The following is a 21,811-nucleotide window of genomic DNA, read 5'->3' as shown; positions in this document are numbered from 1 at the left end:
TCATAAAGTACATGTGTACTGAAGTCACTTTAGTTGCAGGTGGATGCTTCTGTGGCACCCTATGCAACTGTGTTTGATCTTATTTAGGAAAATATCCCAGTCACCCCACGGGAGAAAGACTTTCTGAGACTAAAGTCATAAAGCTTATGAAACCGCTTCTGGACAAAGGCAGAACTGTAACAACAGTTGTGTGGAGCTTACTATTCTCTCATCACCCCACCTCCTCCCACACTTCAGTGCATGTGAATTGTGTCTTTAGAGGCACATCGCTTCCAGCTGCTACACACCTCCCCCCGGAATTCACATGCATGGGCAACATTTACTTTGTTGGGGTGAGCACTATACACCCTGTCCAAGTGCTGTAAGGCAGGGTTGAGGCCTGACCCGGAGAACTAACATCTGAATGCTCGGTAGGTACAGGTGTGTTAGAGGAAGCAGGTGCCAGGTCACCAACAGGTGCCGGAAAAGAGTCAAAAACCTCAGAGGAATCCAAGTGTGCGGCGATCCACCGAAACCGTCTGCTGTTTGCCACTAATGTCAAGCACAAACGTTTTGTCCCCGCATTCCAGAACTTGGAGAAGGCCATCATAAGGTGGTTCCTGTGGGCTGCAATGAGTTTCGTGCCAGACAAACATGAACTTTGCTGATTGCAAGAGCCATGGAAACCAGGAGAGAGGAGAGCCATGCTGGGCATGAGGTACCGGCTAAAAGGTGACTGCTGTGTCTGGGAGCAGAGGGTGATGTCGGGATGCGGTCCTGGGGGTAGAACTGTGAGGGATAAAATCCCTGGGCACACGGAGAGGTTGGCCAAATACCAGTTCAGTGGACGAGACTTGCAGATCCTCTTTTGGAGCTGTACATACCCCAAACAGCACCTATGGCAGACTGTCAACCCAGCTGCCATTGGTAAGGGAGGCTTTGAGGGATGACCAGCAAATGGTGAAATCTCTGACAAAGTCCGTTATCTTAGGGGTGGTAAGCAGTGGTATCATTCAGGGTCATCCCAAGGTCTTGCCCCGTTGCAGCCCAGAGCTGTGAAGTGAACTGTGCACCTCGGTTGGATGTGATGTGGGAAGGAATGCTGAACCGTGCAATCCAAGTGTTGATAAAAGCTCTTGCTAATTCTGCTGCAGTGTGTATGTCAAAAGGACAGATTCAGGCCACCTGGTGGTCCTGTCAACCACAGTGAGCAGGTGTGTAAAACCATGAAAAGGAGGAAGGGGACCTACCTGTGACAATGGGAGTTCGACTCCATGCTCCCATCTGCCTTTTGGGAGCTCTTGAACCCAACACCGTTGGTAATGTTACCAATGAGTTAGACAGTGAGGCAATAACAATGGAGCAAGGGGATGGTGTATAAAAGTGCAAAAGTGCTTTTATTAAAACAGAAAAAACAACAAAAACAAAATGTTCAATTAAAGTGCACTGTTTCATCAAAAGAGTCATTAAAGAAATAATCCAATAAAAGCAAAAGTGAATCATGAAGGTTAAAATCAATAAAAAAACAACCTTTAAAACCCGAGGTTAAAACATTGTTGGAAGCAGTATTTTAAAACAATAAGCCCGGTGCTTCTTTTACTCTAGCGTCTCAACTGCTTCTCCCATTTGGGCCCTGCAACAGGCAAGACGCTCTCTCTGCAGCTGACTTTCTCAGTGCCCGCCCCTGCTGTCAGTTGCCTTACCAATCCTTGGCTCCGGTCGGCTCCCCCAGGTGTCGGCCAAACACCCAGGCTGCCTGCTCAGCTGCCACGAACCTGCTCTTGCTCACTCTCCTGTACTGGCTTTCTCTCTCTCCTCACTTGCTTCCTTCTGCAACCTCTGTTTCATTCTCTTTTCTTTTTTGTTCTCTCCTTAACCGTCTCGGGCTTCTCTTTATAATGGACGTGGCAGCTGTGGCAATCAACGATTCCCGGGAACAAGTACGATGTGGACAGTCCCTCACCTGTGCAATTAGGTGAGAAATGCCCACACAGCAAATCACCCCGAGAACCGCGTCAACCATACTACCACACCCCCTCTCTAAGCCGCAAGCACGGTAATTATTTATTTAAAAAGCGGCTCTTTACGTGAGCTGTGGACCCACTACACCACACTATCTGGTCCACATAAACATGGTTGAAATTGCGAGCAGGCAACTGGAAAGATGTCAGTGGGGCTTTAACATGGCGATGTATTTTAGCCTTTTGATATGCAACACAAGCTGCTGCCCAGCTACGAACATCTTTTTTGAGGCCCTACCAAACAAATTTGCTCGCCAGCAAACGATGGGATGCCTTTCGTCCTGGGTGTGAGAGGCTGTGTATGGTGCCAAAGATGTGCTTTCTGCAGTTGCTGGGGACAACAGAGTGTGGGTAACCTATGCTGGTGTCACACAGGAGGTTAGCAGCGCTGCTGTCTAACTGCACCTCTGACAACTGCAGGCCAGTGTCTGTCGAGTGAAAAGCTTGGACCTCTGGGTCTGTTGTGAACTCTGATCTGTAAGCCAGGTGTTGTTGCTGTTGGGCAGGCCACAGCTCAGCAACCTTAAACATTGCGAGAACAAGTGGTTTGTGATTGACAAATGCAGTGAATGGTTGGCCTTCAAGCAACAATTGGAAATGTCGAATTTCCAAGTATAAACTCAGTAGTTCCCATTCAAAAGTGGCTATACTTGCATTCATTGGGCTGTAAATGTCTGCTGAAAAACACCAATGGCTGCCACCCATCATCAGTCCACTGTTCAAACACCGCCCCCACTGCATGTTCTGATGTGTCAGTTGTAAGAGCAAGTGGGGCATCAGGCAGTGGGTGTGCAAGCATGGCTGTGTCAGGTAAAGTGTGTTTGGTGTTTGTAAATGCCTCATCCAGGTCTTTGGACCATGTGACAGGGGACTTTGTGGACTGGTCCTGTAGTATCTTATATAAAGGTTGCATAATGAGTGCTGCCCGAGGAATGAAGTGGTGGTAGAAATTGACCATGCCCAAGAATACCCAGAGGGCACGTACAGTGTGGTATTGTGGAAAATCAGTGACAGCAAAGACTTTGGAAGGCAAAGGAATCACACTCTCTTTTGAAATGCGATGTCCCAAGATACTGTATCTATGACAGGCACTCCAAACAGACATTTAGTGGGATTGATAATCAATTGACAAAAAGGAAGACAAAATCACTGAGGTCTGAGTCCGTCAACCTCTGGAATTTCTAGGAATTCAAATAATTAGAAGGGGGTGATGACTGCTATTTTGGGGATATCTGCCGGGTGCACAGGTACTTGGTGGTAGCTGCAGACCAGGTCTACCTTTGAAAAGATTACTTTCCCAGAGAGCCATGCCGAGAAATCTTGTATGTGTGGAATTGGGTAGTGGTCTGGGACAGTGTGATCGTTCAAGTGGCGGTAATCCCCACGTTGTCAGAAACATCCACCTGCTTTGGGCACCATATGGATTGGCGCAAGATCCCCAGTTGCTCCATGTCGGCGATTTCAGCCTTTGAAATAGCCAGCTTGTCAGGTACCAGCTGACGTACATGGCCGTGGACCGATGAACCAGAAGTAGAAATGTAGTGTTCCACTCCATGCTTGGTTTCTTCTCTGGAAAAAGTGGATTTTGATAGCTGGGGGAATTCATTGAGAAGGTGGGTAAAGTTGCAAGTTGTAGCTATCATATTGTACAGGATGGAGGTAGTGATACTGCTGAATGTGCAAGTAAGGGTGGCAAAGTCCTTTGAATCCACAGGGCGATATTTCTAAACATCAACTAGCAACCCATTTGCACACAGAAAGTCCGCGCCCAGCAGCGGCCTGGCCACCTTGGCCAAGACAAATGTCCAAATGAAACGCCTTCCACTGAAAGATAAGGTTGTGTGCTGCGTTCTGTAGGTGGGGATCCTAGTGCCATTAGCAGCATCCAAAATGACCCCTTCTCTCCCTGAAGCCATATCAATAAGTGATGCAGGAAGCACACTCACTTGTGGGTCAGTATCGCATAGAAAACAGCAGCTGGACTGGGCATCTGTTATGTAGAGTAGGTGGTCTGCAGGTTCTGATGACATAATGTTGACTGACCCGGGTGGGTTAAACTTACAAGGAGAGCAACATTTCTTTGCTAAAAACACAGGTCAGTTGTCTGTATGGCGGCAGGAGGGGGATGAGCAGTACAAGACGCAAGCTTGCTAATGGGATTAACAAGGGTTGCAGGTGGAAGATAGCTCTGCAAAGCAGAGTGCAGGCTTTCAGCCATCTTGGTTAACTCTTTATAGTCAGAGATGGTCACGTTGGCCAGGGCAGTGCGCACTTGTTCTGGTATCTGTTGGAGAAACAGCTCTCTAAATATAAAACAGGGCTTATGGCTACCTAGCAAAGGTAACATATGGTCCACCAACACGGAGGGCTTTGCGTCTCCGAAGCCCAGCAATGTTAGTAGATAGATAGATAGATAGATAGATAGATAGATAGATAGATAGATAGATAGATAGATAGATAGATAGATAGATACTTTATTAATCCTGCTCTGATTCTGTGGGTCCATATGTCTATAAAAGGTATGCCTTTAAGGTTACATACTTGTCTGTGTCCAGGGGGTTTTCAAGTAGACTCGCCACCCTGGATGCTGTAGAGCTGCTGAGAGCTGCAACAACATAGTAGTCCCTCGTGCCATCTGCAATAATGTCCCACAATGCAAACTGTGCCTCTGCTTGAGCAAACCATGCTGCCACTTGCTATACCCAAAACTTCGGTAACTTTAACGCCACCGCGTTGGCGGACATGATTATATACAACAACAACAACAACAACATTTATTTATAGAGCACATATTCATAAAAAATATATATGTCAAAGTGCTGCGTAACTCTGGAATCATCCAAGAGCATCGTGGTCAGCACTGTATCACCCTGCAAGGAAAGAATACACGCCATAAAATGTTTTCTTATTGCAGGCAAAAACTACTGACTGTTTGTTGAACATGGTTTAACTACTGTATATACAACTGTTGCCTATAAAAAGAATAAGAAATCAGGAAGGTGGCAAATAGTTTTTCACACCACTGTATCTACATATATATACTGTATACTGTATATAGCAAAATCCCCACACTTCGCAGCGACGAAGAACTGCTTTTAAATTTTTATTAAGAAGAAAAGAAAACCTTTTTAAACTGAGGGAAAATATACCAATAACTATCTGTTAAGGATCTCTTTGTATACCATGTTGTCAGTTCAGCACTCCGGTTGTAATATGACCAAGCTGTGCACTGAGATTACTTTTGAGAATGCAACGTATAGTTTTGTCCAGGAGGAAAGCAATGTTGCCTCAAATCAATGGCAACCTTTTGTAGGGTGTGTCCCTGAGACTTATTAATTGTCATCGCGAGGCAGAGTCTTACTGGAAATTAGAGGCATCTGAATTGAAATATGAGATCAGAGGGTATAAAGGGGATGCAAGGAATACATTGAGTGTGGAGAAACTCTAGAGACAGCGTGTGTATTAATTTTTGGATTTTTCTGTGAGTATTTGGAGGCAGCGTGACGAAGTTGCTTCCGCAAGACCGCGTTAGCTGTGGAGCTCAGCTCGGAGCATATTCTTTTCCCACCTTGTCAATTGTGTAATGCGTTTTTTGAACAGGTTTGATGCATGGAAATGATAACTCGTACTGCGTTCAGTCAGTTCACGTGAGCTGCTCTCACAGCAGAGCCTTACTGGAAATTTGAGGCATTTGAATTGAAATGGGAGATCAGAGGGTATAACGGTGATGCAAGGAATACATTCAGAGTGTGGCGCTCTGCTGTTTTTTTTATGTAGCTGCCTTTGCACAGCTTCTCCGCTGCTTTATAAACGAACGCCATTTAAGGCCGTCGTCTCTCCTTGCTTTGCGGTTCTGTACTGTTTTATTGTTCGTTTATTACGATTCTTATAGTTATTGTGTAGCTATTCGAGACTTACTTTACTGTTCAGGTACCCATTTCCTTTATTTTTCCCCGGCTTGTACGCTGTTTTTTGTTCGTTTATTACGATTATAGATATTTATTGATTCCCTTCTTTAGCTGACTGCCTGCTCATATAAGGTGCTCCACTGTTTTTTTGTAAAGCAGCCTTTACACAGCTTCTCCGCTGTTTTATAAACGAACAACATATAAAGCCATCCGTTTTCCTTGCTTTGCCAAGGAAGCTGCCTTTTTATTTAATCCATGGGTTCTCCGCTTTTTTATTGTTCATTTATTACGATTATTATAGTTCTCTTTATATATCACATTGTCAGTTCAGCACTCTGGTTGTAATATGATGAAGCTGTGCGAGCTCACTCTTGAGAATGCAACGTATAGTTGTCCAGGAGAAAAGCAATCTTGCCTGAAATCAATGGCAACCTTTTGTTGGGTCTGTCCCTGAGACTTCTTACTTCTCATCTCAAAGCAGAGTCTTACTGGAAATTGGAGGCATCTGAATTGAAATATGAGATCAGAAGGTGTAACAGGCATGCGAGGAATACATTGAGTGTGGAGAAACTCTAGAGACAGCGTGTGTATTAACTTGTGGATTTTTCTGTGAGTATTTGGTGGCAGTGTGACGAAGTTGCTTCCGCAAGACCGCGTTAGCGGTGGAGCTCAGCTCGGAGCATATTCTTTTCCCACCTTGTCAATTGTGTAATGCGTTTTTTGAACAGGTTTGATGCATGGAAGTGATCACTCGTACTGTGTTCAGTCAGTTCACGTGAGCTGCTCTCTTGTGCGATGTTGCGATGTCCACGGCTTTATTTAATGTTAGCTAAGACCCGGCACTTAAAAGTTTCTGGCTGCACTCCAGTTGTAATATGACGAAGCTGCACGAGCTCACTCTTGAGAATGCAACGTATAGTTGTCCAGGAGAAAAGCAATCTTGCCTGAAATCAATGGCATCCTTTTGTAGGGTCTGTCTCTGAGACTTATTACTTGTCATCGCGCAGCAGAGCCTTACTGGAAACTGGAGGCATCTGAATTGAAATGGGAGATCAGAGGGTATAAAGGGGATGCGAGGAATACATTGAGTGTGGAGAAACTCTAGAGACAGCGTGTGTATTAACTTGTGGATTTTTCTGTGAGTATTTGGTGGCAGTGTGACAAAGTTGCTTCTGCAAGACCACGTTTAGCTGTGGAGCTCAACTCGGAGCATATTCTTTTCCTACCTTGTCAATTGTGTAATGCGTTTTTTGAACAGGTTTGATGCATGAAAGTGATCACTCGTACTGCGTTCAGTCAGTTCACGTGAGCTGCTCTCTTGTGTGATGTTGCGATGTCCACGGCTTTATTTAATGTTAGCTAAGACCCGGCACGTAAAAGTTTCTCGCTACAGCAATTTTAACTCTGTTACAAAGTGATCCAAAGTCTCGTTTATACCTCGTGTCTTCTCATTAAACTTATATCTCGCAAATAAAGTATTCGGCATTTTTCTTCCGCATTTCTTTCTTTCACAGTCCCTCCAGTGTGTCCTGGGCCTTCCCCGGGGCCTCCTCCCGGTTGGACGTGCCCGGAACACCTCACCAGGAAGGCATCCAGGAGGCATCCTGATCAGATGCCCGAGCCACCTCATCTGACTCCTCTCGATGCGGAGGAGCAGTGGCTCTACTCTGAGCCCCTCCCGCATGACTGAGCTTCTCACCCTATCTTTAAGGGAAAACCCAGACACCCTGTGGAGGAAACTCATTTCAGCCGGCTGTATAGGTGAGGGTAGGAACGTAGATCGAGTGGTAAATTGAGAGCTTTGCCTTACGGCTCAGCTCTTTTTTCACCACGACAGACCGATGCAGAGCCCACATCACTGCGGATGCTGCACCGATCCGCCTGTCGATCTCATGGTCCATTCTTCCCTCACTCATGAACAAGACCCCGAGATACTTGAACTCCTCCACTTGGGGCAGGATCACTCCCCCAACCCTGAGAGGGCACTCCACCCTTTTCCGGCTGAGGACCATGGTCTCGGATTTGGAGGTGCTGATTCTCATCACAGCCGCTTCACACTCAGCTGCGAACCGTTCCAGAGAGAGCTGAAGATACGGCCTGATGAAGCAAACAGGACAACATCATCTGCAAAAAGCAGTGACCCAATCCTGAGTCCATCAAACCGGACCCCTTCAACACCCTGGCTGCGCCTAGAAATTCCGTCCATTCTGTCCGGCAATGCGGACCAAGCTCTGTCAAATGGTTGTACAGGAACTGCACAGCTCTTATCAGGGGGTCCGGTACCCCATATTCCGGGAGCACCCCCCACAGGATTCCCCGAGGGACACAGTCGAATGCCTTTTCCAAGTCCACAAAACACATGTAGACTGGATGGGCAAATTCCCATGCACCCTCCAGGATTCTGCTAAGGGTGTAGAGCGGGTCCACTGTTCCGCGACCAGGATGAAAACCACACTGTTCCTCCTGAATCCGAGTTTCGACTATCCGACGGACCCTCCTCTCCAGAACCCCCAAATAGACTTTTCCAGGGAGGCTGAGGAGTGTGATCCCTCTGTAGTTGGAACACACCCTCCGGTCTCCCTTTTAAAAGAGGGGGACCACCAACCTGGTCTGCCACTCCAGAGGCACTGTCCCCGATGTCCATTCGATGTTGCAGAGACATGTCAACCAAGACAGTCCTACAACATCCAGAGCCTTGAGGAACTCCGGGCGTATATCATCCACGCCCGGGGCCCTGCCACCAAGGAGTTTTTTAACCACTTTGGTGACCTCAGTCCCAGAGATGGGAGAGCCCACCTCAGAGTCCCCAGGCTCTGCTTCGTCTTTGGAAGGCATGTTAGTGGGATTGAGGAGGTCTTCGAAGTACTACCCCCACTGACCCACAATGTCCCGAGTCGAGGTCAGCAGCGCACCATCCCCACCATATAAGGTGTTGACACTGCACTGCATCCCCCTCCTGAGACACCAGACGGTGGACCAGAATCTCCTCAAAGCCGTCCGAAAGTCGTTCTCCCTGGCCTCTTCAAACTCCTCCCTCAGCAACCACCGAAGCCACATTCCGCTTGGCCTGCCGGTACCTATCAGCTGCCTCCAGAGACCCACAGTACAAAATGGTCCTATAGGACTCCTTCTTCAGCTTGACAGTATCCCTCACTGCGGGTGTCCACCAACGGGTTCGGGGATTGCCGCCACGACAGGCACCGACCACCTTACAGCCACAGCTCCTGTAGAGGCAATAGAGGCACGGAACATGGCCCATTCAGACTCAATATCCCCCATCTCCCTCGGGATGTGGTCGAAGTTCTGCCTAAGGTCGGAGTTGAAGCTATTTCTGCCAGGGAACTCTGCCAGCCATTCCCAGCAGACCCTCACAACACGTTTGGGCCTACCAGGCCTTCCCCCACCATCGAAGCCAACTCACCACCAGGTGGTGGTCAGTTGACAGCTCCACCCCTCTCTTCACCCGAGTGTCCGACTATATCTAGCCGGAACCTCTCTACCTCGCGCACTAGCTCAGGATCCTTCCCCTTCAGAGAGGTGACATTCCACGTCCCAAGAGCCAGTTTCTGTAGCCGAGGATTAGACCGCCAAGGTCCCCGCCTTCGGCCACCACCCAACTCACATTGCACCTGACCTCCTTGGCCCCTCCCATAGGTGGTGAGCCCATGAGAAGGAGTAACGTTTCTTCTTCACAAATGTACTCAAGTAAAAGTAAAAAGTATGGTGCAGTAAAACTACTGTTAGAAGTACAATTTTTTAAAAAAGTTACTCAAGTAAATGTAATGTAGTAAATGTAACTCGTTACTACCCACTTCTGATATTCACCCCCTTCTTTTTGATACCTACTGCACACCCAACCTACCTGGAAAGGGGTCTCTCTTTGAACTGCTTTTCCCAAGGTGTCTTCCATTTTTTCCCTACAAGGGTTTTTTTGGGAGTTTTTTCTTGTCTTCTTAGAGAGTCAAGGCTGGGGGACTGTTAAAGCCCATTGCACCACTTCTTGTGTGATTTTGGGCTATACAAAAATAAATTGTATTATATTGTATTGTATAATCAAACATTTTGGTCTTAATTGAGATAGTAAGATCTATGTCCTCCTGCTGGTAAGCCAGGATGCTGTTTTGAAAAAAGTTATAACACAGCCTTAATATACAAGACTGTGGCAAAGGACTGACCTTGAGAGCACATCTGTAAATTCCAGGAGGGGTCAGAGAGCTTTATCAGTTGACTCCAGAACATCAATGCCCCCAGATGGGGGCAAGATGTCTGGTTTTCTTGACAGATGAGAAAACTTGGGTAATGGCCCACTCTTGTTTCAACAAACTCTGGATCATTTCCTCCCTTGATTCCCCATTTTATAGGGTAATCTGTTATGAGCTAATGGTAAGGCAGATTGAGCTCTTTCTGTGCTGCTGTCAAATCCCATCTCTTTTACCAACTGAAAGAAAAACTCTGCAATTCTCTTGCATACACCAATGCCCCAGTCCTCAATAAAATGGACCGTTAGGCTCATGTAAAGTTGTGCGATATAACTATTCCACAGATCGGATCGGATGTGGTGGAAAAGTGGTTTATGTTCTGAAGCTGAATGAAAATATTTTCCTTTACCTCATCGTGTAGGTTGGGCAACTCTTCTTTGGCAAAGTATTTCAGACTGAGAAGGACATATTTAGGATCAATTGTTTTCTGTAGTTTCTGAAATCCATGGGTTTCTATGAGCAAAATCCATATCTTTTGTAATGCGGAATTTTACTGCAGCTGTTATTTCCGTCCATTTGAGTCATGTCTTTCATATGGTATACAACAAGAAAATGTTGCTGTCAGTCAGTGTGTTTTGTTTTTCAGCAGTGTGCTTTGTTGCATTTTGTACAGAGATGTGGTGAAGCTTAATGATACAGACACACTTACATGAAAACTAGAGAGTTAAACCACTCAAACATGTTGCACAAACACTTCACAAAGTGCACAGGCAGTTAATTATAAAGCTATTATATCTGGTTATAAAGCATGCTGTTTAACCAGCTGCAGCTTGCCCTGTAACTTCCGACTGTGGCGTGCTGTATGCTATATATTCCATCCATCCATTTTCTAACCCACTGAATCCGAACACAGGATCACGGGGGTCTGCTGGAGCCAATCCCAGCCAACACAGGGCACAAGGCAGGAACCAATCCTGGGCAGGGTGCCAACCCACAGCAGGTATGCTATATATACTTTAACATTTGTTTTCTTTTATGGAAAATAAATATGTTATATTTTTAAAGCTGCTTTGTGACAATGCTTGTTTAAATTGCTATATAAAATCACATGTCAGCACTAACTCAGAAGTAACTTTCTCACACACACACACACTACAGTGGTACATTCAGCCATCCATGTTTCTCTGACTCAAATTGCCTCACTAACTCTTCCCAACAATGCCGATGTCATGGGTTCCTGTTGCCAGATAAGCACAGCAAAATCGGCACAGCATCAGCACCAGGTTTTTTCAGTGGAACCAGTGCAGTGAAAAAGGGGCAAATGAAGACAGCATTTAGGATGTGCCCCAATTTACAGAAATTGCACACTAAAAACTGTGCTTGGTGGAATCTATTAAATTAATATATCACAATAATTACATTTTCAAACAATGCATTAAAAATATTGTTCATATCATGGCAATCAATATATTGCCCAGGCCTAGAGGTTCACAAAATGTAGCTGTGAAAATGACTGAGACAATTAATTGGCATCACCAACCTCTGTCCCTGCCAAAAACATCCTGCCTTATCCATTCCACAGACTACAGACTTGGAATGATCACAAAAAATGATCAGTGATATTGCTAATGGTTCATATTTAAAAATGTGAAAATTCAGTTTTATTGTGGTTCATAAAAGGAAAAACAGTATTAAAAGACTTTTACATAAAAGCAAATATTCATAAAGTAGTTGTTTATAATTTTGGTGAAGCCTTATTCACTTTTTCTATGTGTTATTAAACTCTAAAAATTGTTTACATACAAGTGCTGTAGTACCAAATATTGTATCTGAAGTAATGCATGTATGTTAGCACCAAGTACTTTGTAACCATGTTACTTTAGATACCAATGGAATTATTTAGTCAAAAACTAAAATATGATTTTAAAAGAAAGCAGATTTTTTAATGTTATGCTTTATCTTGTATAAAAAGGTAAATAACACTCTATCATACTTTCTTCATTTCTAATTCATTCTTTATACTCCTTGCAATTTATCCAATAACATATTGCTGAACACATGAGTCTTATTTGTTTGTCTCTGACATACCATTTAAAGAGCAGATGAAGTCCATCTATAGTTTAAAAACCTGATATCAAATTGTTATAACCCTATACTACTTTGCTTTTAATTATGGGATTCCTGCAGCTGAAAAGAGTATTATACTGAATTATATTATACTAGATATTTAAACTATCTTGCTTTCAGTTGTGCTTAGTATTTTTCATCTCATTTTTCACTGCTTTTCTTGTGCACAATTCAAGGTGAATAATGTACGCATAATAACAGAGAAGGATGGGGAGAAGAAATAAAACAAAAGGAACAGACAGAATCATGTTAAAAGGAGAGGCATATGCCATTTACAAAAGGGAAAACAGACTTCAAAACAAAAAAAAAAGTAGAATGTGTTCTTTTGTGCTGTGTAATTAATTAATTTATTTATTTTAAATTATCCCAAAGCTTGGGTGCAAGGCATACTGTGCTGCCATTTTAAATATGAAGTGACTGAAGACACAATATGCCACTTGATTCTTAAGACACATGACTTGCACTGGCTATAGCAACATCAAAAAACATGCCCATTGCCAGAAGCAGCATGCACAAAATGGTAGCTGAAACGTAAATAACTGTGATAACACTAAAATAAAAGTATTCAAAAAAACAAACTACTGAAGTAGTGCTAAGTAATTATATATATATATATATATATATATATATATATATATATATATATATATATATATATATATATATAATTACTATATATATAACTACTACTATTACTATTACTATATATATAAAAGATTAACAACAACCTTTAGCATTTCTAAAAAAATAACCGATGAAAGCTTTAAAATGCACGGATTTTCTTTTTTTTTGCAGAAACAGTAAAACCAGTATAAATCCATGCAAAAATTTAGAGCAGGGAAGGAAATTAGAATGGGGCAAGCAAATGAAGTGGGATGATGGCTTTCAAGAGGCAGTATGTTCTAAATCAGAGAGAAAGAAAATTAAAAGATGAGGTAATATACATGTACAATAAGTATCAATAGTATAAAAATGGCTGTTTAATTTGCTGCTACTTCTTGTATTTGCAGGCACTGGTACAAGTTATCCTCATTGCAGTAGCGTCCGCTGGAGCATGCATCACGTCGCATGAAGTATAAACCTGGCCTAAATGTTGTTCAAATTTCTTAAACATTTTGAAAGACGTATCTTAAAGAGTTAAAATCTCAAGAAAAATTGATGCCAATTTTAGACCATAAAGCACCTTAAATTATAATGTCAGAGAAATACTGAAACATTCTAATGTACAGTTGATGAACCTATGGAACATTTTTTAGTGTAACACACTTTAAATACCGCGAACGTATTTGTCCACTCTACATGCTGACAGATCAAAACTTATATACTGTAATTCCTTTTCACTTAAATTGATTTCTAGATAAGGGAAATTTTTCACCCCCCTTTTAAGGCCAACTATCCTCAAGCAATATGAGAACTGAGATGGTGTACCACAACTGTGGCTTACGTGTGTGCATGTGCACCTCTTCCTCCTGCAAGTAACCGCTTCCAAGGTAATTTTAAAACATTAAACTGATCTGTAATAGAAGTTACACAAAATGTTTTTCTGTTTTAAGATATTCTGATGAAATGCCATCTAATATGATAATTTGTTTTTATTCTTTCAATGCACCGTCCAACGTACTTGTTCACTTACCAGTGCACAGGTAGAGCAGCCATTTGTTGTTGGGCTTTGAGTGAACGATGTGGGGTGTGTTTTCATTTGAAGGCCCCTCGTGGAGAAATGTGCCCCTGCTACACATCGTACTTCATCTTAGTATTCTTCTGGTGCAACTTTGGTATTTGGAAGTTGCTGTACTGCAAAGTTCCTGGCATTTGATGGACGCCAGTTGTAGGATTACAAGACAGATGTGATGAAGCTTGTGGCGGACAGTGTTGGCATCATAGGCGCACATGTAGCTCAATCTGCACAGATATCATTTAGGCTAGGTTACCAGGGAGACCGAGACACGTGTCAGGTGATGGTTGACCCAGGATAAATGCCTGACTTAACCCCACAAAAGTGGTTAGTTCAGTTCAAACCAGGAGAAGGTCAATGTGTGAAGAATTAAGACAGCTTGCCATCCGAAGGCACGACAGCTTCGTGAGCACACAACCCCCCCCCCTTACCCCGGGGCATGCCACGCATGAGCCACTTTGCATCTCTGTCACTCGCGTTGTGAAGGGGGTGGCTGAACCTTTTCCTGAGTTCTTACTAAAGCCTAAGACAGGGACATTGTGGTATGACAGATAAGAAAGTTTGCAAATTCACCTATGCCTTTGTGAATGTATTTACATGTGCTTTAATAACCTTGTTATTTACCGAAACCTGGTTTCTAAAATGCAATCTAAACTCTTATTCAGGTTAAAGAAACTGGATTATTGGTTTCTAAATAACCAGGTTAACACAAGTAGATATTTCTAAAAGTAATCCAGTTGTTTGGCCATGTAAACCCGTAACCAGGTTACAGTTAAGAATTTTGTATTCTGTGCATTCTGTTGTTCTCTGATCACCTACGCATACTGTATGTTAGTTCTTCCTTCTCCTAGAAAGATTTTAATCAAAACATGCACACAAAAAGTAAATCGTGAAGAATTAAGACAGCTTGCCATCCGAAGGCACGACAGCTTCGTGAGCACACAACCTTACCCGGGGCATGCCACGCATGAGCCACTTTGCATCTCTGTCACTCGCGTTGTGAAGGGGGTGGCTGAACAAACGCTTTGGAGATGTGAACGTATATGGATATGCAGACGGATCAGCTGCTGTCTTTCTGCTGCTGCTGCCGAGCTGCATGTTGTGCTTGTTGCGCTGCGTGTTGATCCTTTAAAAGCCTGTACAGCAGCTGTCCTTTTGTCTCAATGCTTTGTCTTGTGGGATATTAAAGTGTCTCTCACGGGATGTCTGGGTTGATTATTACTCTGAATTTGCACATAGATTATTATTGTTCTCTTGTGCATCCTTTGTTGCCTTCTTTTCTCTCCAATGCTTTCGTGTCTCTTTTCTTTCTTCTTCACTTAATCGTTCACTTGCCATCTAGAATGTATAACATTTTTAAGAGCTGGGAGCACCGTCTCACAGGTCTTGATTCCTAAGGTTGTAACTTCTAGTCTAACGTGACGTCAAAGTGTCTATATATGTGTATATATATATATATATATAGAGAGAGAGAGAGAGAGAAAGAGAGAGTGAGAGATTGAGGAAGCAGGCTAAGCATTCTTTTTACTTAAGGGCTGATTCTTCGAAGCTCAAGAAACAAGGGATTGATTTTTTTAATATGCTTGCCATGTGGCAAGTATTTTTTTTCAGTTTAATTAATTAGTGCAGTGTTTGTGTGCATTTTTGATATTTTCTCTATATAACTTTTTTTTTCAATAAATACACCTTTAAGGAGTGTAGAACAAAACTCTGGGCCATATACATAAGCAGCCTCAGTGGGCCTTTTCCTCTTGAAGACAAACTTTTCATTCCAGGCTTCAAAGCCCCCAGCAGGACTTGAGTATTAATTACCCTTTCTCCTCCCACTATGACGCCAATGCACCTTTTTATTTGTTATATCAAGACCTGTGTCTGCCTTCCTTATTGTTCCACTGACTTTCGGTCCCTCCTTTTCCTGAGTTCTTACTAAAGCCTAAGATAGGACATTGTGGTATGACAGATAAGAAAGTTTGCAAATTCACCTATGCCTTTGTGAATGTATTTACATGTGTTTTAATAACCTTGTTATTTACCGAAACCTGGTTTCTAAAATGCAATCTAAACTCTTATTCAGGTTAAAGAAACTGGATTATTGGTTTCTAAATAACCAGGTTAACACAAGTAGATATTTCTAAAAGTAATCCAGTTGTTTGGCCATGTAAACCCGTAACCAGGTTACAGTTAAGAATTTTGTATTCTGTGCATTCTGTTGTTCTCTGATCACCTACGCATACTGTATGTTAGTTCTTCCTTCTCCTAGAAAGATTTTAATCAAAACATGCACACAAAAAGTAAATCGTTTCCACATTTTATTTATTTATTTTTTCAACACACATCCTCACCTTGGCTCCATGTTATTCATCAGGAACAGGTAGAACCATTCACAAGATAAATTTCTAGGTACAAATAAAATACTCGGGCAGCCACATTATTCCTTCCCTTGTTGAAATATTGTGTCTCAAAATTTCTGATATTCTAAGTTTATGTTGATGAGCTAAACAAGGAATGCTAATTTCATCAGCACAATGTAAGAAGCAGTAGGGAAACACATTAAAAGTAACCTGCATTACAGTGGTAGAAAAATGAGACTTACGGGTTACATAGTCACTTAGGGAAACATAGTTATTGCACATAAAGTGTTTTAGTATGCTTTCCACATTCCAATATAGCCTCTATCTTATAAATAGTGTAAAAGGGTTAAAAAAATGTCAGAAACTTGTTGAAGCATATCAGGAAATCAGATAATGGTCAAGTGAACAATAAAGAATAAAGAATGTACTAGGAGATGGTTGATGTCATACACAAGATGTTCTAGGAGGATTACAAAATCAGCGGATGTTCTACACTCAGCGAAACTATACATTTGTCACATACACAGAAATTTCAAGTGTAACAGCTGGACCTGAGAGATATAAAAAGAACAAGAATATAGTGGAAATTAAACTTTTATTTAGATATGTCATATGTAAGAAAATGAAACAATCATGTGATGTGCATGCATTAATTGAGCTTTGTTATTGTAAATTCAGTTATTTATAAATATAGACCTGTGCCATTATTCTTTGACCATCTGCTGACACCTTGGCTCAGGGAAGCTGTCCCTTAGTAGATTGTTGTTCACGGTAGTCCCTTTTCATGAAGCCTTACACCCTTACACCCAGTACTTCTGGGATAATAATCACACAGGTATTTTTATTTCAATAAAATAAGTATTGTGTTAGGTTACTTGTTATTTTGAAAAGCAATTGGTGTACATAATGTGGTAGAATTAAAATTTGAAATATATTAAAAAAATAAATATTGTCCTAAACTAGGATCTCTTTGAGTATTTACATACTTAATCAAACCAAATCTTGCACATTGCATTTTTAATTATTGAGAGATTTTCGCGGAGTTAATGGTGGCTCTGATCGGGGCGCTCGAGAGACTGAGCAAGGAATCTGAATGTCTGGGCTTGCGAGTGTCCTGGATAAAAACTAAGATCCAGGCCTTTAATGACCTCTTGGGCACAGCCATCAGCAGTGTGTCTGTTTGCGGAGAAAGTGTTGACCATGTCGAGAGGTTTACTTACCTTGGCAGTGACATTCATGTCTCTGGTGACTCTTCCTATCAAGTCAGTAAACTGATTGGGAGAGCATGGGGGTCATGGGGCTGCTGGAAAGGGATGTGTGTCGCTCCTGATATCTATGCAAAAGGATGAAGGTCTTTAGAGTCCTGGTGCTTCCTGTCTTGCTATATGGTTGCGAGAAATGGATGCTATTCAGATACCTGAGATGACGACTGGACTCCTTTGGTACTGTGCTCTCCGGAAAATCCTTGGGTACCGTTGGTTTGACTTTGTGTCGAATGAGCAGTTGCTCATGGAGTCCAGAATGAGTCACATTACCTGCATTGTGAGGGAGTGTCAGTTACAGCACTATGGCTATGTGGCATGTTTCCCAGAGGGTGATCCAGCTCGTAAGATCCTCATTGTCAGAGACCGGAGTGGCTGGACCAGGCCAAGAGGTCGCCCACGTAACACCTGGCTGCGGCAGATAGAGGGTCATATCCGGAGGGTGGGACTGGACCACGTGTCTGCCTGGGGGGTTGCAAACCGGAATCCCAAGTTGTTTTGTCATGTAGTGGGTGCGGCAACATACTCTACCAGTGCATGCTCCCCAACTTGATTTGACTTGATAGTTAATTTTTCCATAGTTCGCTTTAGTTGTTACAGTATCAGGCATGACTGGGCAGTGTTGGCAAGCATAGCAGGAAAAGTTCAAGCACACTAGATGAATCCCCTTCATTAGCAAATGGGCATGAACAAGTAGTTTAACCAAAACTGAAGCTGCATTAAAAGGATTAGTTTTTGCAACTTTGATATAAATATTATTCGTTCCCATCCTAAACAAAGGTGATAATCTTCTTTGAAACAATTGATTATATGCCAATTGAGCAGGCACTCAAAATAATATAATTGATTTATAAAATGAAAGGCACAAAAGCGCGTGATTGGGAGGAATGGCCCCCCCGATCTGAACCCGAGCGGTGTTTTGTTATTGGACTTCTGTGCTCGTCACGGATTGTCCATAACGAACACCATGTTCAAGCATAAGGGTGTTCATATGTGCACTTGGCACCAGGACACCCTAGGCCTCAGGTCGATGATCGACTTTGTGGTTGTGTCGTCGGACTTGCGGCCATATGTCTTGGACACTCGGGTGAAGAGAGGGGCGGAGCTGTCAACTGATCACCACCTGGTGGTGAGTTGGCTTCGATGGTGGGGGAAGATGCTGGTCAGACCTGGTAGGCCCAAACGTGTTGTGAGGGTCTGCTGGGAACGGCTGGCAGAGTCCCCTGTCAGAAGTAGCTTCAACTCCCACCTCCGGGAGAACTTCAACCACGTCCCGAGGGAGGTGGGGACATTGAGTCCGAATGGGCCATGTTCCGTGCCTCTATTGTTGAGGCGGCTGACGGAGCTGTGGCCGCAAGGTGGTCGGTGCCTGTCGTGGCGGCAATCCCGAACCCGTTGGTGGACACGGCGTGAGGGATGCTCAAGCTGAAGAAGGAGTCCTATAGGACTTTTTGTCCTGTGGGTCTCTGGAGGCAGCTGATAGGTACCGGCAGGCCAAGCGGAGCGCTGCTTGGTTGTTGCTGAGGCAAAACTTCGGGCATGGGAGGAGTTTGGAGAGGCCATGGAGAACGACTTTCGGACGGCTTCGAGGAGATTCTGGTCCACCGTCCGGCGTCTCAGGAGGGAAGCAGTGCAGTGTCAACACCGTATATAGTGGGATGGTGCGCTGCTGACCTCGACTGGGGACGTTGTGGGTCGGTGGGAGGAGTACTTCGAAGACCTCCTCAATCCCACTAACATGCCTTCCAATGAGGAAGCAGAGCCTGGGGACTCTGAGGTGGGCTCTCCCATCTCTGGGACTGAAGTCAAAAAACTCCTTGGTGGCAGGGCCCCGGGGGTGGATGAGATACGCCCGGAGTTCCTTAAGGCTCTGGATGTTGTAGGACTGTCTTGGTTGACACGTCTCTGCAACATCGCATGGACATCGGGACAGTGCCTCTGGATTGGCAGACCGGGGTGGTGGTCCCCCTCTTTAAAAAGGGGGACCGGAGGGTGTGTTCCAACTATAGAGGGATCACACTCCTCAGCCTCCCTGGAAAAGTCTATTCGGGGTTCTGGAGAGGAGGGTCCGTCGGATAGTCGAACCTCGGATTCAGGAGGAACAGTGTGGTTTTAGTCCTGGTGCGGAACAGTGGACCAGCTCTTCACCCTTAGCAGAGTCCTGGAGGGTGCATGGGAGTTTGCCCGACCGGTCTACATGTGTTTTGTGGACTTGGAAAAGGCATTCGACCGTGTCCCTCGGGAATCCTGTGGGGGTGCTCGGGAGTATGGGGTACGGACCCCTGATAAGAGCTGTTCGGTCTCTGTACAACCGTGTCAGAGCTTGGTCCGCATTGCCGGCAGTAAGTCGAGCCCGTTTCCAGTGAGAGTTGGACTCCGCCAGGGCTGCCCTTTGTCACCGATTCTGTTCATAACTTTTATGGACAGAATTTCTAGGCGCAGCCAGGGTGTTGAAGGGGTCCGGTTTGGTGGACTCAGGATTGGGTCACTGCTTTTGCAGATGATGTTGTCCTGTTTGCTTCATCAGGCCGTGATCTTCAGCTCTCTGGATCGGTTCGCAGCTGAGTGTGAAGCGGCTGGGATGAGAATCAGCACCTCCAAATCCGAGAGCATGGTCCTCAGCCGGAAAAGGGTGGAGTGCCCTCTCAGGGTTGGGGGAGAGATCCTGCCCCAAGTGGAGGAGTTCAAGTATCTCGGGGTCTTGTTCACGAGTGAGGGAAGAATGGAGCGTGAGATCGACAGGCGGATCGGTGCGGCATCCGCAGTGATGCGGGCTCTGCATCGGTCTGTCGTGGTGAAAAGGAGCTGAGCCGTAAGGCAAAGCTCTCAATTTACCAGTCGATCTACCTTCCTACCCTCACCTATGGTCATGAGCTATGGGTAGTGACCGAAAGAACGAGATCGCGAATACAAGCGGCTGAAATGAGTTTCCTCCGCAGGGTGTCTGGGCTTTCCCTTAAAGATAGGGTGAGAAGCTCAGTCATCCGGGAGGGGCTCAGAGTAGAGCCGCTGCTCCTCCGCATCGAGAGGAGTCAGATGAGGTGGCTCGGGCATCTGATCAGGATGCCTCCTGGACGCCTCCCTGGTGAGGTGTTCCGGGCACGTCCAACGGGAGGAGGCCCGGGGAAGACCCAGGACACGCTGGAGGGACTATGTCTCCCGGCTGGCCTGGGAACGCATGGGATTCTCCGGAAGAGCTGGAAGAAGTGGCCGGGGAGAGGGAAGTCTGGGCCTCTCTGCTTAAGCTGCTGCCCCCGCGACCCGACCTCGGATAAGCGGAAGAGAATGGATGGATGGATGGATGAAAGGCACAAAAGCCGAAATGTGCTTATACACAGAAAAATCCAGATGCAGGAATCTGTGCGTACTCCAGCTTCCACGTTCTTCCGCTACATAAATCCCGGTCAGCGTGGAAAGTAACGGTCGTGCATGCGCGTGGTGTCCCACCCCAATTCCTCCCAGAATTACACCTCTTTGAATATGCTAATTAATATAAATCACCCTTAAGCTTAGCCTTCTGTGAAAAGACAATGGGAAAAGCACGGGAAAAAGCCCGCACATATTCATCCAGTGATCGGCGGCTGTGACGGGGGGCGGCTATTCACACAGCATTTGTGGTGTCAGAGCGAGCCGACTACAGGTGTGTAAAACGTGTGAAATAGAAAGTGATTTACGTGCCACCTTTCTTTGCGCTTGTTGTATATCAAGATGTAATTCAAACGGCTGAAATCAGAATGTGCTGGTTAACAAAACCTTTACCATTTGGACAGAAAAATCACCATAATGTTTCAGTTTATTTCTCAAGTGACTGCTTTCTGTTGACAGCAATTCACCTGCCATTTCGCATGGGAGAAATCATTTTTACTTTCTCATATACAAAGTACAGAGAAAGTATAGTAATCATGAAAAAAATTGACCTCAAGATTTTGATGAATCTTGACGTTTTAGACCTCCCTGGGTCTGAAAATACAGTTTTTTAGAATTATGTCTGTGTGTGTGTAAACACGACAACTCAAAAACACAACTAGATGAATGAAATTCGGCATGTGGTTGTTACACCACAATTGAAGATCTGTATTAACTTTTGGGCCAAATCCATCACCCAGAAGTGGTACTTTACCTGAACACATACTCATTTTTTTTTTATTTATGCAGCTGCAGAGACCGATTAAATCCACTTTACTTTTATAATAATTGTTCAATATATTATTAATTTGATTTGTTGTTGATGGTTCCTTAATGTACATAATATAAAAATATAATTCTTGTCTTGGGGTTTACTGCTCAAA

General features: G+C 44.2%; 1 pseudogene; it reads right to left on the bottom strand.

The window, feature by feature from the left end:
* Positions 1 to 704: 704 nt before the first annotated feature.
* Positions 705 to 2,531, bottom strand: LOC120538170 (annotated as a pseudogene).
* Between the last annotated feature and the right edge of the window lie 19,280 nt (positions 2,532 to 21,811).

Source organism: Polypterus senegalus, chromosome 10, assembly GCF_016835505.1.
Source record: "Polypterus senegalus isolate Bchr_013 chromosome 10, ASM1683550v1, whole genome shotgun sequence".
Classification (NCBI taxonomy): Eukaryota; Metazoa; Chordata; class Cladistia; order Polypteriformes; family Polypteridae; genus Polypterus; species Polypterus senegalus.
Note: the sequence above shows the minus strand (reverse complement) of the source record. Positions and strands in the feature narration are given on the sequence as shown.